Here is a 17,511-nt window from a genome sequence, read left to right on the forward strand (position 1 = left end):
GATGATTGGACATGCTAAATTAACCCTTAGTGTCATAGAAATCATAGAAACCCTACAGTGCAGAAGGAGGCCATTCGGCCCATCGAGTCTGCACCGACCACAATCCCACCCAGGTCCTACCCCCACATATTTACCCGCTAATCCCTCTAACCTATGCATCTCAGGACTCTAAGGGGCAATTTTTAACCTGGCCAATCAACCTAACCCGCACATCTTTGGACTGTGGGAGGAAACCGGAGCACCCGGAGGAAACCCATGCAGATACGAGGAGAATGTGCAAACTCCACACAGACAGTGACCTAAGCCGGGAATCGAACCCGGGACCCTGGAGCTGTGAAGCAGCAGTGCTAACCACTGTGCTACCCGGGATGTGATAGGTTAGAGGGATTAGCGGGGCAACTAAGCGGGGATAGGACCTGGGTGGGATTGTGGTCGGTGCAATGGGCCGAATGGCCTCCTTTTGCACTGTAGGATTTCTATGTGTCTAAACAAGCACTCCTCCACAGTATGTATTCAATTCTGCAAAGCAAATCTCTTTCTCGCGCTCTCATTCATTGCTGTCTGTCTTTGGGCAAAATCATTCGCCCCCAGGAATCTGAACAATGTGGGAAGAGTTCACATAGAGGCAGAGTGAATGCTAATATGATGCACAGCAGTGACTGAGGGAGCTAGTCAATACCAGCATGGCCACTGGGTTTGAATCAACAGACGTGTTCTGTATTCACTGCTCAGGATGTGGCCTCCCCCTACATCAGGGAGATTACACGCAAATTGTGTGAATGCATTGCAAAACACCTCCGGTCAGTTAGCTAGCAGGACCCAGAACTTCCAGTCGCCCTGTGTTACGACCCTAGACCAGATAGGGGTACAGGTTCATAGCTCCTTGAAAGTGGAGACACAGGTGGACAGAGTGGTGAAGGAGGCATTCGGCATGCTTGGTTTCATCGGTCAGAACATTGAATACAGGAGTTGGGACGTCTTGTTGAAGTCTTACCAAGACATTGGTAAGGCCACACTTGGAATACTGTGTACAGTTCTGGTCACCCTATTATAGAAAGGATATTATTAAACTAGAAAGAGTGCAGAAAAGATTTACTAGGATGCTACCAGGACTTGATGGTTTGAGTTATAAGAGACTGTTTTCTCTGGAGCGTATGAGGCTTAGCGGTGATCTAATAGAGGTTTATAAAATAATGAAGGGCATAGATCAGCTAGATACTTAATATCGTTTCCCAAAGGTAGGGGAGTCTAAAACTGGAGGGCATAGGTTTAAGGTGAGAGGGGAGAGGTACAAGAGGGTCCAGAAGGGCAATTTTTTCACACAGAGGGTGGTGAGTGTCTGGAACAAGCTGCCAGAGGTAGTAGTACAGGCGGGTACAATTTTGCCTTTTAAAAAGCATTTAGACAGTCATATGGGTAAGATGGGTATAGAGGGATATGGGCCTAATGCGGGCAATTGGGACTAGCTTTAGGGTTTAAAAAATGGGGTGGCATGGACAAGTTGGGCCGAAGGGCCTGTTTCCATGCTGTAAACCTCTGTGACTCTATGAATTTGATTCTAGATCCCCCAAGTGTTTGGTAAGATTCAGCTCGGGACTAATACCTTTTGCTTGCAAGACAGTAATTTGAGTTTGAAGACTCTTGAAGAAAGCCGCAAGACCAGAGGTTTGAAGAAATTGTAACAAGGTCAAAAAGGTAAAACAATTTACAATTTTTATCTTTCGCTCCAACATTCAGGGGTAAAATGAGGTACATGTGAATTAACAGGTAAATTATGGTCGAACATCCCACAGTGGACAATAATTGGCAAATGCGACCAAGACATGAATTCTTTCAAAGCCGTTCCAAACTCAGACTGCCCCAGCGACGGCACACCTCTCAGGATTCCATTCTCCTTTGCTGAGACTCCGTTCCCTTAGATATCTTTCTATGCACTCCAGCCTTTACTTACTGACGCACTTTCAGCTTTTTGATACCTGCTAGCTTCACTGGACTGGCACTGACATGGATATCACCAAGCTCCCATCTCCCCAGCTACGCATCGGTATAAATGGCTCCCATGGCTTCACCTGAGCCCAACCCTTTCCAGCAGAGAGCCGGTGACCTGCTGCCACCTTCCCCAGCTCCCCAGGACTTCCCCTGAGCCCTAACTGCACAGAACTACCAAACGGCTCCCGGGACTTGTCAAGAGCCAGCTAACAGGAACAACTTTGCCGCCTGAAGCCTGCGATCAGCAACTCCGAATGCCCTTTTCCCCGGCTGCAGAACAACCACACCCCAGAAACCACACAGGTAAATTGAAACACTCAAACTTTCTGAAGCTCCGCACATCTCCACAATGACTTAGCCTTTCAGGGTTCACTGAACGCTTTTAGATTAATTGTAGCTCTAACTACCAAGACAAAACAACTCTCTGGGCTACATTTTTATTCAGGCAGTGTAGGCACCGCATCTCCAATTGTCTATCTAAGTAAGTCCACTGCTGTTTTATAATCTTACCGTTCTGCATATTAACCCTTTAAGTCAACTGTAATACTCTTCAAGCTGTTTTAGATTTTTATACGGGGAGGCAGTGCCGTGGTGGTATTGTCACTGGACTAGTAATCCAGAGAGCCAGGGTAATTCTCTGGGGACCCGGGAATCCCACCACAGCAGATGGTGACATTTGAAACCAGTTTAAAAATCTGGAATTAAAAATCGCTCGTTATAAAACCCATCTGGTTCACTAATGTCCTTTAGGGAAGGAAATCTGCCGTCCTTACCATGGTCTGGCCTACATGTGACTCCAGAGCCACAGCAATGGGGTTGACTCTTAAAATCCCCTCTGAAATAGCCCAGCAAGCCACTCAGTTCAGAGGCAATTAGGGATGAGCAATAAAAGCTGGCCCAGCCAGCGACGCTCACATCCCATGAAAGGGGCGGCACGGTGGCACAGTGGTTAGCACTGCAGCCTCACAGCGCCAGGGACCCGGGTTCGATTCCCGGCTTGGGTCACTGTCTGTGTGGAGTCTGCACGTTCTCCCCGTGTCTGCGTGGGTTTCCTCCGGGTGCTCTGATTTCCTCCCACAGTCTTAAAGACGTGCTGGTTAGGTACATTGACCCGAACAGGCGCCGGAGTGTGGCAACCAGGGGAATTTCACAGTAACTTCATTGCAGTGTTAATGTAAGCCTTACTTGTGACTAATAAATAAACATTAAACTTTAGAATTTTTGAAAGGGTGTGATGCGCGATATAACACACGAGAGGCAGGATGTACTCGGGAAATAAAGGCTTTTATTGCCAACAATAACAGAGCTACCATATACAGTACACGATCCCAGACTAAAGGGTCACCAGGCAGAGCAGTGACCTTTATACCTCTCCCAGGAGGCGGAGCCAACTGGGGTGTACCATAGGACTATATTAACAGGTAGAACAGCCCAACCCTAACCCCAACAGTAACATATCTACAGACTCATAGTACTGGCCAGACCATGGCTCAGCACTCCTGGTGGTAACCAACAATGGTTCACCACAGGGTGCTTTAATCACATTTTCTACAGTTAAACTTTAATCTTCCCGGAACTAAAAATTATTTCTAAAATATTATCATTGATAACTCCTGTCATTTTAATTGCCTCCCTCCACTGCCACTGCGACCTCTGGATTCACAGGTCTCCTACACCGTTCCACTGAAGGTCAACGTACACTCCGGGAACAGCGCCACCATTTCCAATTGGCGTTTTACGGTTTTCCACACTCAACATCGATTTGAACTATTTCAGATCAGAACCACTGCTCCCAGTTTCTTTTGCAAGCCAGTTGTCGGTGAAGATTTTGTTCTTCACATTTACTCCTTGTCAAGATCCATTTTCTTCTTTACCTCCCCTCCATTACTATCCTTTGCACCTTCAGCCCTTCTTTCCCACCTTATCGCAGGCCCTCCATTTTGTTTTTTTTCTTCCCTCTCCACTCTCGCTGCCTCTGTACCTGCCGAACATATGTTACCGCTTTAATTTTTTCCAGTTTCGATAAAGGGTCAAGTAAGCTGGAATGTTAACTCTGTTCCATGGATGCTGTCTGACCCGCTGAGTAAGGGGAATTTCACAGTAACTTCATTGCAGTGTTAATGTAAGCCTTACTTGTGACTAATAAATTAACTTTAACTAAATGCGACATTTCCTCCACAGTCAGAACTGAACGATAAGCAAGATAGCAACTGAAAGGCGGACCCAGGGAGACTTAGTGAAAAAGGAAATAAAGTACGAACACAACTGATTCAGCCTCCGAAAGCGTGGGACTGCCAGATTGTGTGAACGCGATTAACAACATCACTGGGCATTCAGAGAAAAACGCCTCACTTGCTCTTTGTAACAGTTTCTCTTTCTCAAATACTTTGCATCAATTGACTATTACAGAGAAATATCCCGTGAAAGCATTTTCGGTGGCAGTGAATAAATCAGGAGCTTACTTCTTTTTTTTGCAAACAACATATGAAAGGGTTAACAATCACACAAATCGCATAAGCTGCCATGAAAAAAAAAAGTCTTCTTATAAGAGTCTTTACAGATAAGCACCAAGACCATTAGTCTGAGAAAATTCATTAAATCAAACATCTGTAACTGGAAAAAGGGAATGATATTAGGCTGGCATGGTGGCACAGTGGTTAGTACTAATGCCTCACAGTGCCAGGGACCCCGGTTCGATTCCCAGCTTGGGTCACTGTCTTTGTAGAGTCTGCACGTTCTCCCCGTGTCTGCGTGGGTTTCCTCCGGGTGCTTAGGTTTCCTCCCACAGTCTGAAAGATGTGCTGGTTTCAATAAAGGGTCAAGTAACCTGGAATGTTAACTCTGTTTCCCTCTCCACAGATGCTGTCTATTGGCCGTGCTAAATTCTCCCTCAGTGTTACCCGAACAGCCGCCGGAGTGTGGCGACAGAGGGGATTTTCACAGTAACTTCATTGCAGTGTTAATGTAAGCCTACTTGCGACACTAATAACTAACCTCTAAAAAGGCACAAGCTGGGACAATCATAACAAAGAACAAAGAACAAAGAACAATACAGCACAGGAACAGGCCCTTCGGCCCTCCAAGCCCGCGCCGCTCCCCGGTCCAGGAATGAATCCTGAATCCAGGATCCCCGCCCAATTTTCCAGCCTATCTACATCCTAATATCCTATCCACCGAGCTGTCCCTCACAGCTACGATGCTTTGTTCATCACAACCCATTAACTCACCCCCACCCCCCCCATTCCAGACCATGTGATCTCCAGGGAGAGGCGAAAACCCAGAGTGAAAACCCCAGGGCCAATATGGGGAAAAAAAATCTGGGAAATTCCTCTCCGACCCCCTGAGGCGATCGAAACGAGCCCAGGAGATCACACTGGCCCTGATCAGAAAATGCTTCCCAACCCTATTCATTTCCACTTCTGCTTTACGAACACCATCTGAATTCCCTGCCCCCGAGACAGGTTCCCAACTATCTGCAGTCTCGCTCTGTACTGGCACCAGCAAGATGATCATAGAATGAAGCCTTGAAACGAGAAACAAAGAACAATTAGCCCACGCCGCTCCCTGGTCCAAACTAGACCACTCTTTTGTATCCCTCCATTCCCACTCCGTTCATATAGCTGTCTAGATAAGTCTTAAACGTTCCCAGTGTGTCCGCCTCCACCACCTTGCCCGGCAACACATTCCAGGCCCCCACGACCCTCTGTGTGAAATATGTCCTTCTGATATCTGTGTTAAACCTCCCCCCCTTCACCTTGAACCTATGACCTATGAACCTATGAACTTGTAACAATGATTGATTAAGTCATCACTTGGATTGGATTTATAATTAAGCAAGCATAAGGTGATTGTGAATGGTTTTAATACTTGAATGGTGCAACCTTAATCAATAACTCTGAGTGGATAGAGCGAACTCCTAAAACATGATTGGTATAGGCTAATTGCTTGTAATCGAATTTGAAACTATAATTGCTTGTGTATTTCTGAATCCTGCACTCTGGCTAGTTACAGACTGTGACCTGAGACTTTTCAGAGTCCGAGCTATGTAGCTGGAATAAAACAGCTGTTTAAGAGAACTCCGTGACTTGGTCTGGTTACTTGAAGGGTAAAGTTGCAATCAATTAAAAGGCTGACGTCAAAGCCCGCAACAGCATAAAATCCGAAAACATCTTTTTTTCTAATGTAACATTCTTGAAATAAGCAATGTAGGTCATTTTTGCTCAGAAGTAGTTGAGGTCTATAAAGGGGAACGAGTTTAACGTAACTACGTTTGTTGCTGACACAAAGTTAGGTGGGAGAGTAAGTGATGAAGAGGATGTAGAGAGTCTGCAAGGGCGTACATACAAGTTGGTGGGGGTGGGTGTGAATATCACAGATGGCATATAATGATGGAAAGAGTGAACTTATCCACTTTGGGAGGAAACGTTGCTTAAAAAACGTTTTTTTTTAAGGCGATAGACTGTTCGTATTCAGAGGGACCTGGGTGTCCTTGTACACAAATCATCAAAAAGTTAATATTCAGTTGCAGCAAGCAATTAGGAAGATAAATAGCGTGTGAGCTTCTATTTCAAAGGAATTGGTGTATAAAGGGAAAACTAAATTTTACTATAACACTGTGGGCCATGGTCAGACCATACCTGGAAAACTGTGCACTGTTCAGGTCTCCTTAGCTAAAGAAGGATATACTTGTCTTAGATGGAGTGTAATGAAGGTTCACTAAACTGATTCCTGCAATGAGGGGATTGGCCGATGAAGAGAGATTAAGCAAATGAGGCCTATATAATCCCAGAATTTAGAAGAATGAGTCGTGATCTAATTGAAGTTTATAGCATTCTTCAGGGGCTTGACAGAGTGGATGTTGGGAAGCTGTTCCCCCTGGAACGGAGTCTAGAACTCCGAGTCACAGTCTCAGAATAAGACTGACCATTTAGCACTGAGGTGAGGTGAAATTTCTTCAAAGAATTCTGAATCTTTGGGATTCCCTGCCCGAGAGAGCTATGATGTGGAGATGCCGGCGTTGGACTGGGGTGAACACAGTAAGAAGTCTCACAACACCAGGTTAAAGAGAGAGCTATAGACAGTGCTTCTTGAACTTTTGGCTCAGATCAAATGTGGTATCTGCGAGTGTCAGATCAAGCCCAAGATGGGATGTGATGCCTTTTCCTGTCAGCTTCTATTAGAATCCTCATAGTGCAGAAAGAGGCTATCCGGCCCATTTAGTCTGCATCACATCCGAGCCCACCCATCCACCCTGGCCCTGTAACCCCATGGCTAATCCACCTAAGTAAGAAGTCTCACAACACCAGTTTAACGTCCAACAGGTTTGTGAGACTCCTTACTGTGCTTACCCCAGTCCAACGCCGGCATCTCCCCATCATAATCCACCGAACCCACACATCTTGGGCACCAAGGGGCAATTTGTCCTGGCTAATCCAAGCTTGAATCTCATACGTCTTTCTTGTGGGACCACGAATTGGATTCAATCTGAATTTGAACTGTTTTTTTTGGAGCAGGCAAGGAGATGGATTAAGGGCTTGCCCTGAGCACTCTGCGCATTGGCTTTGTAACTTAAGGAAAGGAAGTTTTTTTAAAAAAATACAGTAAGTCATTTGGTGTATTTAAGGTAGAGATCTATAGATCTTTGAATACCAAGGGAGTTAAAAGATATGGGAAAGTGCGGAAGATTAGCTATAATCTTTTTGATTATGCCAAAAGGCCTACACCTATGCTCCTGTTTCTTATGCTCTTATGGGCCCCCACAAAAATAGTCTTGGCCAATTCCATCTTGGGACCATTCCCTTACCAGTTGTTTTGTTGGTGGCAGCTCTGGGCCCTGTTTTCAGGCTTCAGCCTGGCAAAATGCACTTGCTTGGCATTCCGCCGCATGCCCGCCGAATTTAAATGAGACCAGGGCCTTCAAAATGATGGTGATGGTGGGGGGGCCTTCTCATTACCAAAACAGGCAGCTGGCCAAAGGTCCAAATCTACCGCATTGTGTGCACAGTACCAAAAATAGGGTGGGACCATTCCAAGCTGTAGCGAACCTTTTGGTTGCTGTTTGTCGTGCCATTTGAAGGCCACAGTAAGATTGGTGGACATTGCAGCCAGTTGAACGAGGTTTGATTTTGTCCTGGACAATCGGGAATTACGGTGATCGAAGCCAGTGTAAAAGAAAATCAAATCAAGAGAGTGGCTGGTTCATCACTGGCCATTTTACACCAAGTCCCAAGACCAATTCCACTCCCGATAGTTTTAAATCAAGGGCACACACATTCCACCCACCAGTTACAAGTTCAGATTGGTCAACAAGAAGTGGATGGTTTCGCTTTGCAGGTGCAGGAGTTAATCAGCTTTTGCACACACAATGTGGCACAGTGGTTAGCACTGCTGCCTCACAGCGTCAGGGACCCGGGTCCAATTCCAGCTTCAAGTCACTGTCTGTGTGGAGTTTGCACTTTCTCCCCATGTCAGCGTGGGTTTCCTCCGGGTGCTCTGGTTTCCCCCCCACACTCCAAAGATTTCTAACACAGAAGGAGGCCATTCAGCCCATCGAGTCTGCACCGACAACAATCCCCGTAGTCCTGCACAGTTACCCGCTAAGCCCTCTAACCTACGCATCCCCGGGGAACTAAGGGGCAATTTCCCATGGCCAATGCACCTAACCTGCACATTTTTGGCCTGTGGGAGGAAACCTGAGCACCCGGAGGAAACGCACGCAGACACGGGGAGAATGTGCAGACTCCGCACAGACAGTGACTCAAGGCGGGAATCGAACCCGGGTCCTGGTGCTGTGAGGCAGCGGCGCTAACCACTGTGCTACCGTGCCGCCCTGTGTGGATTAGGTTGATTGGCCATGCTAAATTGACCCTTAGTGTCAGGGGGACTAGCAGGGTAAATATGTGGGGTTATGGGAATAGAGCCTCGGTGGGCTTATGGTCGGTGCAGTCTCGATGGGCCGAATGGCCTCCTTCTGCACTGTAGGGATTCTATGATTTTATGAATTGTCACATTGTCTCAAGCTGCGAGAGGCTTCCTTTGATGAATTAGTGCAATTTACTTTATATATGAAAGCACACCCTTTTTCCATGGGCGTGTCAAATATCAACTCGAAGCTCTTTTCCCCCAGTGCTTCAGAAGATTGGATATTATGTAATGTGTAATTGCAAACTCACAAGAGAAAGACCATCCCGAAACTGGCTAAACTCTGGCACCAGGTAAACCACACAGAAAGCGAACCTCTCGACAACTTTGACTGCACTCTGTTTTGCTGGAACCGCCTCAGTACCAATTTCTGAGTACGCATGTGATCAATCGAACAAAAGAAGGATCTAGAATGACAACCCTGACACAAGACACTCAATGATGAGCAACTCATCCATCCCGATCGGCCTCACACTCATTACCGTACCTAACAGTTTCCTCGTAAATTATTAAATATTTTCACTGCCCATCACTTTGTCTGGAAGTTCCTCCCAAACGTTGGTCCGTTCTGTGTGAAGAAGTACCTCTTGATATCAGTCCCAATGTGGCTTTTACTCGTTTGGGCCCAGGGGCAGCACAGTGGCACAGTGGGTTAGCACTGCTGCCTCACAGTGCCAGGGACCCGGGTTCGATCTCCGGCTTGGGTCACTGTCTGTGTGGAGTTTGCACATTCTCCTCGTGTCTGCGTGGGTTTCCTCCGGGTGCTCCAGTTTCCTCCCACAGTCTGAAAGACGTGCTGGTTAGGGTGCAGTGACCCGAACAGATGCTGGACTGTGGCGACTAGGGGAATTTCACAGTAACTTCATTGTAGCGTTAATGCAAGCGTTATTTGTGACTAATAAATAACTTTAGCCTTTTCCTGTGCTCACTACTTATGTTATAAAATTGCCTTTTCCATAACATTGACAATTTTACATCCAGACTGTAATCTCACCTCTTGGATGCCTCCTTTCAAAGTGAAATAGGTCATCCCATTATAGAAAGGATATTATTAAACTAGAAAGAGTGCAGAAAAGATTTACTAGGATGCTACCGGGACTTGATGGTTTGAGTTATAAGGAGAGGCTGGATAGACTGGGACTTTTTTCTCTGGAGCGTAGGAGGCTGAGGGGTGATCTTATAGAGGTCGATAAAATAATGAGGGGCACAGATCAGCTAGATAGTCAATATCTTTTCCCAAAGGTAGGGGAGTCTAAAACTAGAGGGCTTAGGTTTAAGGTGAGAGGGGAGAGATACAAAAGGGTCCAGAGGGGCAATTTTTTCACTCAGAGGGTGGTGAGTGTCTGGAACAAGCTGCCAGAGGCAGTAGTAGAGGTAGGTACAATTTTGACTTTTAAAACGCATTTAGACAGTTACATGGGTAAGATGGGTATAGAGGGATATGGACCAAATGCGGGCAATTGGGACTAGCTTAGTGGTAGAAACTGGGTGGCATGACATTCTTTCTGGTTGTATCACAGCTTGGTATGGCCCCTGCAATGCCCAAGACCGCAAGAAACTACAAAAAGTTGCGAATGTAGCCCAATCCATCACGCAAACCAGCCTCCCATCCATTGACTCTGTCTACACTTCCCGCTGCCTCAACAAAGCAGCCAGCATAATTAAGGACCCCACGCACCCTGGACATTCTCTCTTCCACCTTCTTCCGTTGGGGAAAAAGATACAAAAGTCTGAGGTCACATACCAACCAACTCAAGAACAGCTTCTTCCCTGCTGCTGTCAGACTTTTGAATGGACCTACGATAGCTCTAACTGTAACACTACATTCTGCACTCTCTCCTTTCCTTCTCTATGAATGGTATGCTTTATCTGTATAGCGTGCAAGAATCAATACTTTTCACTGTATGCTAATACATGTGACAATAATAAATCAAATCAAAATCAAATCAAAACGTTGGTGTGAAGGACCAGTTTCCATGCTGTAAACCTCTATGACTCTATGAGATGCCCAGGTCCCTCCAGAAACAAAATACTGCAGAAAACAAAAGAGGAAGTTGAGTTGGAAATACTCAGCAGTTTGGGCAGCATCTGGGAAGATGGAGAAAGCATCAATGTTTCATAGTGATGACCTTTCACCAGAACTGGACAGGCGGAAGGCTACTGACCCGAAACGCCAGTGTTTCTCTCTCCACAGATGCTGCCAGACCTGCTGAGTTTTACATAAGAACATAAGAACTAGGAGCAGGAGTAGGCCATCTAGCCCCTCGAGCCTGCCCCACCATTCAATAAGATCATGGCTGATCTGAAGTGGATCAGTTCCACTTACCCGCCTGCTCCCCATGACCCTTAATTCCCCTACCGATCAGAAATCCATCTATCCGTGACTTAAACATATTCAACGAGGTAGCCTCCACCACTTCAGTGGGCAGAGAATTCCAGAGATTCACCACCCTCTGAGAGAAGAAGTTCCTCCTCAACTCTGTCCTAAACTGACCCCCCTTTATTTTGAGGCTGTGCCCTCTAGTTCTGGTTTCCTTTCTAAGTGGAAAGAATCTCTCCACTTCTACCCTATCCAGCCCCTTCATTATCTTAAAGGCCTCTATAAGATCACCCCTCAGCCTTCTAAACTCCAACGAGTACATTCTGCTCAATCTCTCCTCATAATCTACACCCCTCATCTCCAGTATCAACCTGGTGAACCTTCTCTGCACTCCCTCCAAGGCCAATATATCCTTTCGCAAGTAAGGGGACCAAAACTGCACACAGTATTCCAGCTGCGGCCTCACCAATGCCCTGTACAGATGCAGCAAGACTTCTCTGCTTTTATATTCTATCCCCCTCGCGATAAATGCCAACATCCCATTTGCCTTCTTGATCACCTGTTGTACTTGCAGACTGAGTTTTTCCAGCATTCTTTGTTTTAACCCTCCAGTTTTTCCTCAGAACTCTAAGCTGTGACATCAGCGAACCAGCATTGTGGCTCTTTTTGGCGCTGCTCTAGTGTTTATGGGTGACCGGAACCAGATACAGAATTTAAGGTGGGGCCTGAGCATAATTTGTTGATTTGTTCCCGGTACTGGTCAGACATGTTGGGTGTTCCTCACCGCTTGGTGTCTGAGCGGCGGTACAGTGGTCAGCACTGCTGCCTCACAATGCCAGGGACCCAGTTTGGGTCACTGTCTGTATGGAGTCTGCACCTTCTCCCCATGTCTGCGTGGGTTTCCTCCAGGTGCTCTGGTTTCCTACCCCAGTCCAAAGACATGCTGATTAGGTGAATTGGTCATGATAAATTCTCCCTCAGTGTACCCGAAGTGTGGCGACCAGGGGATTTTCACTGGATGTAAGCAAATTACTGTGGACGCTGGAAATTCTTTTCTCTTTTTTCTCTCCTTACCAGACCTGCTGAGATTTTCCAGCATTTTCTCTTTTGGTTCGGGGATTTTCACAGTAACTTCATTGCAGTGTGAATGTAAGCCTACTCGTGACTAATAAATAAACTTATTAACTTAGGAAGCTGAACACCTTCACATTTCGGGCAGGCTTTACTCTTGGTTGAGTTCATAAAGTTCCCACAATAACTTGTTGACAACAATGTGGCATCAGATCAACTGCCTACCCTCTGGGTCACGGATGCCATGAGGGATCATGGCCAGGATGCTCCAGCCGTTCACACCGGCAGGATTCTCTGGTCCTGCTGCAGTGAACGGAGCTGTGGCTGAGCGCCAAATTCTCCAACCTCGCTGGCAGTGGCGACGAGGCCAGAGAATTCTGGCCACAGACTCAATCATTTTTTAAATCATATCTTCACACGTTCTTTTCCCATTGGGGAATAGCGGAGGAAGTGGTGGAAGGATTCCTGAGCTGATTATTGGACCGTTGAACTGAGTTCCAATCATTCTTTTTATGGCTGACAAGCCCTGGCGTGGGACTCGAGTCTGGAGCTTATGGCCTGGAAGTAGGGCAGTTATTACTGGGCCACAAGACCTCCTGTGTTTAATAAATGACCTGGGGGAGCTGCAGAGTGAGTAGCTGCCCTTACTTACAGGGTGGCACAGTGGTTATCACTGCTGCCTCACAGCGCCAGGGACACCGGGTTCAATTCCAGCCTTGGGTCACTGTCTGTGTGGAGTTCGCACGTTCTCCCCGTGTCTGCATGGGTTTCCTCCAGGAACACCGGTTTCCTCCCACAGTCCAAAGATGTGCGGGTTAGGTTGATTGGCCATGCTAAAATTGTCCCTCAATGTCAGGGGAATTAGCAGGGTAAGTATTGGGGTTATGGGGATAAGATTGTTGTTGGGTCGAAGGGCCTCCTTCTGCACTGTATGGATTCTATGATTACTAGAAATATCAATGTTTGGGAGTGGGAAGCAGGATTCAGCTGTGAGGTACTGAGAGGGAATTCCAATTCTCAAAGACAGATAGGAAGCTCAGAATCTCTGTCCACCAAGCCAGACAGGTGTCTGCTACAGGCAGAGAGCATTGTCTGGAACACTGAGCCCAAATACATAGCGCAGCTGCAACAACTCGCATTGGGAAAAAAACAAATCCGATTTCCATTAAAAGAAACACACCATCCTCATTTCTCCAAATGAATGGTTTGTTGCTCAGAGAAAAAGGAAATCGCAGTTAATCCTTACCATTAATGTTTAATATCTTGACGACCTTTTAAACTGAGCGGAGCTCCAGGTTAAGAGATGGCCATCCGCAGATATATAGCCAGCAGGTGGGCTTGCTTTTCACCCCCCTCCCCGGAAAAACAGTGATTTATTTATTTGTCATTCTGCACCTCCCTGGAACAATAATAGACAAAGAGGTGAATGGTGCCAGGCCTCAGGAAGACATGGGCAGATTGGTACAATGGGCAGACTGGTACATTTGACAGACACATGGACAGACTGGTACAATGGACAGACTGGTACATGGAAAGTCCGGTACAATAGACAGGCTGGTACAATGGGTAGACTGGTACAATGGACAGACACATGGACAGACCAGTACAATGGACAGGCTAGTACAATGGACAGACACATGGGCAGACTGGTACAATGGACAGACTGGTACAATGGACAGACTGGTACAATGGACAGGCTGGCACAATGGACAGACACATGGGCAGACTGGTACAATGGACAGACTGGTACAATGGACAGACACATGGGCAGACTGGTACAACGGATAGACTGGTACAATGGACGGACTGGTACAACGGATAGACACATGGACAGACTGGTACAATGGATAGACTGGTACAATGGACGGACTGGTACAATGGACAGACACATGGACAGACTGGTACAATGGATAGACTGGTACAATGGACGGACTGGTACAATGGATAGACACATGGACAGACTGGTACAATGGATAGACTGGTACAATGGACGGACTGGTACAATGGACAGACACATGGGCAGACTGGTACAATGGATAGACTGGTACAATGGACGGACTGGTACAATGGATAGACGCATGGACAGACTGGTACAATGGACAGACTGGTACAATGGACAGACACATGGGCAGACTGGTACAACGGATAGACTGGTACAATGGACGGACTGGTACAACGGATAGACACATGGACAGACTGGTACAATGGATAGACTGGTACAATGGACGGACTGGTACAATGGACAGACACATGGACAGACTGGTACAATGGATAGACTGGTACAATGGACGGACTGGTACAATGGATAGACACATGGACAGACTGGTACAATGGATAGACTGGTACAATGGACGGACTGGTACAATGGACAGACACATGGGCAGACTGGTACAATGGATAGACTGGTACAATGGACGGACTGGTACAATGGATAGACGCATGGACAGACTGGTACAATGGACAGACTGATACAATGGACAGACTGGCAAAATGGACAGACACATGGGCAGACTGGTACAATGGATGGACTGGTACAATAGACAGACGCATGGACAGACTGGTACAATGGATAGACTGGTACAATGCACAGACACATGGACAGACTGGTACAATGGACGGACTGGAACAATGAATAGACACATGGGCAGACTGGTACAATGGATAGACTGGCACAATGGACAGACACATGGACAGACTGGTACAATGGACAGACTGGTACAATGGACAGACTGGTACAATGGACAGACACATGGGCAGACTGGTACAATGGACAGACTGCTTCAATGGACAGACTGGTACAATGGACAGACTGGTACAATGGACAGGCACATGGACAGACTGGTACAATGGACAGACTGGTACAATGGATAGACACATGGACAGACTGGTACAATGGATAGACTGGTACAATGGATAGACTGGTACAATGCACAGACACATGGACAGACTGGTACAATGGATAGGCTGGTACAATGCACAGACACATGGACAGACTGGTACAATGGATAGGCTGGTACAATGCACAGACACATGGACAGACTGGTACAATGGATAGACTGGTACAATGGATAGACTGGTACAATGGATAGACTGGTACAATGCACAGACACATGGACAGGCTGGTACAATGGATAGACTGGTACAATGCACAGACACATGGACAGACTGGTACAATGGATAGGCTGGTACAATGGACAGACACATGGACAGACTGGTACAATGGACAGACTGGTACAATAACAAAACTACAAAAGGTCGTGAATGTAGCCCAATCCATCACGCAAACCAGCCTCCCATCCATTGACTCTGTCGACACTTCCCGCTGCCTCAGCAAAGCAGCCAGCATAATCAAGGACCCCACGCACCCCAGACATTTTCTCTTCCACCTTCTTCCATCGGGAAAAAGATCCAAAAGTCTGAGGTCACATACCAACCGACTCAAGAACAGCTTCTTCCCTGCTGCTGTCAGACTTTTGAATGGACCTACCTTGCATTAAGTTTATCTTTCTCTACCCCCTAGCTATAACTGTAACACTACATTCTGCACTCTCTCATTTCCTTCTCTATGAATGGTATGCTCTGTCTGTATAGCGGCAAGAAACAATACATTTCACTGTATGCTAATACATGTGACAATAATAAATCAAATCAAATCAAAGACTGGTACAATGGACAGACACATGGACAGACTGGTACAATGGACAGACACATGGACAGACTGGTACAATGGTCAGACACATGGACAGACTGGTACAATGGACAGACACATAGACAGACTGGTACAATGGACAGATATATGGACAGACTGGTACAATGGACAGACTGGTACAATGGACAGACACATGGGCAGACTGGTACAATGGTCAGACACATGGACAGACTGGTACAATGGACAGACACATAGACAGACTGGTACAATGGACAGATATATGGACAGACTGGTACAATGGACAGACTGGTACAATGGACAGACTGGTACAATGGACAGACTGCTTCAATGGACAGACTGGTACAATGGACAGACTGCTTCAATGGACAGACTGGTACAATGGACAGACTGGTACAATGGACAGACTGATAAATGGACAAACTGGTACAATGGGCAGACTGATACAATGGATAGACATATGGGCAGACTGGTACAATGGGCAGACTGCTTCAATGGACAAACTGGTCCTGGTACAATGGACAGACATATGGACAGACTGGTACAATGGGCAGACTGGTACAATGGGCAGATTGGTACAATGGGCAGATTGGTACAATGGACAGACATATGGACAGACTGGTACAATGGGCAGGCTGGTACAATGGACAGACTGGTACAATGGGCAGACTGGTACAATGGGCAAACTGGTACAATGGGCAGGCTGGTACAATGGACAGACTGGTACAATGGCAGCATCCAGTGCTTTTTATATTACAAGGATCCTTTTTTTGTCACTTGCAAGTGACAGCCTTGGACAATTCCTTCCTTCAATTTCCCGCACGCCCCGCGATGATGATATTGCGAGCTGGAATGGGGAATTCACACAATGCTCCTGAGACTGAGTGTGCTGCCGCTCCCGTGTTACTCTGTCTCCCCCAGCCCCCTTCAGCACTGTGGGCCATCCACTCTCACACACACAGGCTGCTAACAGGACCATCGCTGCTGCCTCTGAGCAGCGACACATCCCAGCGCAGCCCTGCTCCGAGACAAGTGTCTTTACGAAGCCAATTGTCCCCCAATTTGATCCCCCACCTCAAGTAGATTTAGCCGCTGCTTATCGCTAAAGCAGACCAGCTCAGCATGCTATTTGGGTTGGAAATCTGAATGTTTTTTTCAGCCCGTTCTCTTGCCTACCTTGCCACTGCCACACAATCTACAGCAGCCCGCTGCCTTCTGCTGCCATCCTGTCCTGCCCACAGCTGAATGAGTCCTGCTGTCACCCAACAGGAAAGGGTAATCATCACATGACTCTGTGCTAACCTGTCAAATCCAGGAATAAACCTGGCCTTCCAGTCACACTGCAGCAAATACAGAATGCAGCCCCCATCTCACTGTCTGACCAAAGTAAACATTCTCACAGCTCCTTAAATAAATCTGGAGGCATTATCTTTTAACCCAAACTGTGCTAAAAATCAAATCCCTTCCAATTTAAATGAGAAACACGCCAGGGTGTTTTCCCCTGTGAGAGCAGGTAGATGCAGGATGTGGCAGAGTGGTGTTC

General features: G+C 46.7%; 1 protein-coding gene across 1 annotated transcript in view; it reads right to left on the bottom strand.

Moving 5' to 3' along the window:
• Positions 1-17,237, bottom strand: part of LOC144506283 (H(+)/Cl(-) exchange transporter 4) — a 67,301-nt gene extending 50,064 nt beyond the window's left edge. The window contains exon 1 of the mRNA XM_078232169.1: positions 17,145-17,237. The gene's annotated coding sequence lies outside the window, so the exon portion shown is untranslated. The remainder of the gene's footprint in view (positions 1-17,144) is intronic.
• Between the last annotated feature and the right edge of the window lie 274 nt (positions 17,238-17,511).

This window comes from Mustelus asterias, chromosome 17 (assembly GCF_964213995.1).
Source record: "Mustelus asterias chromosome 17, sMusAst1.hap1.1, whole genome shotgun sequence".
Taxonomy (NCBI): Eukaryota; Metazoa; Chordata; class Chondrichthyes; order Carcharhiniformes; family Triakidae; genus Mustelus; species Mustelus asterias.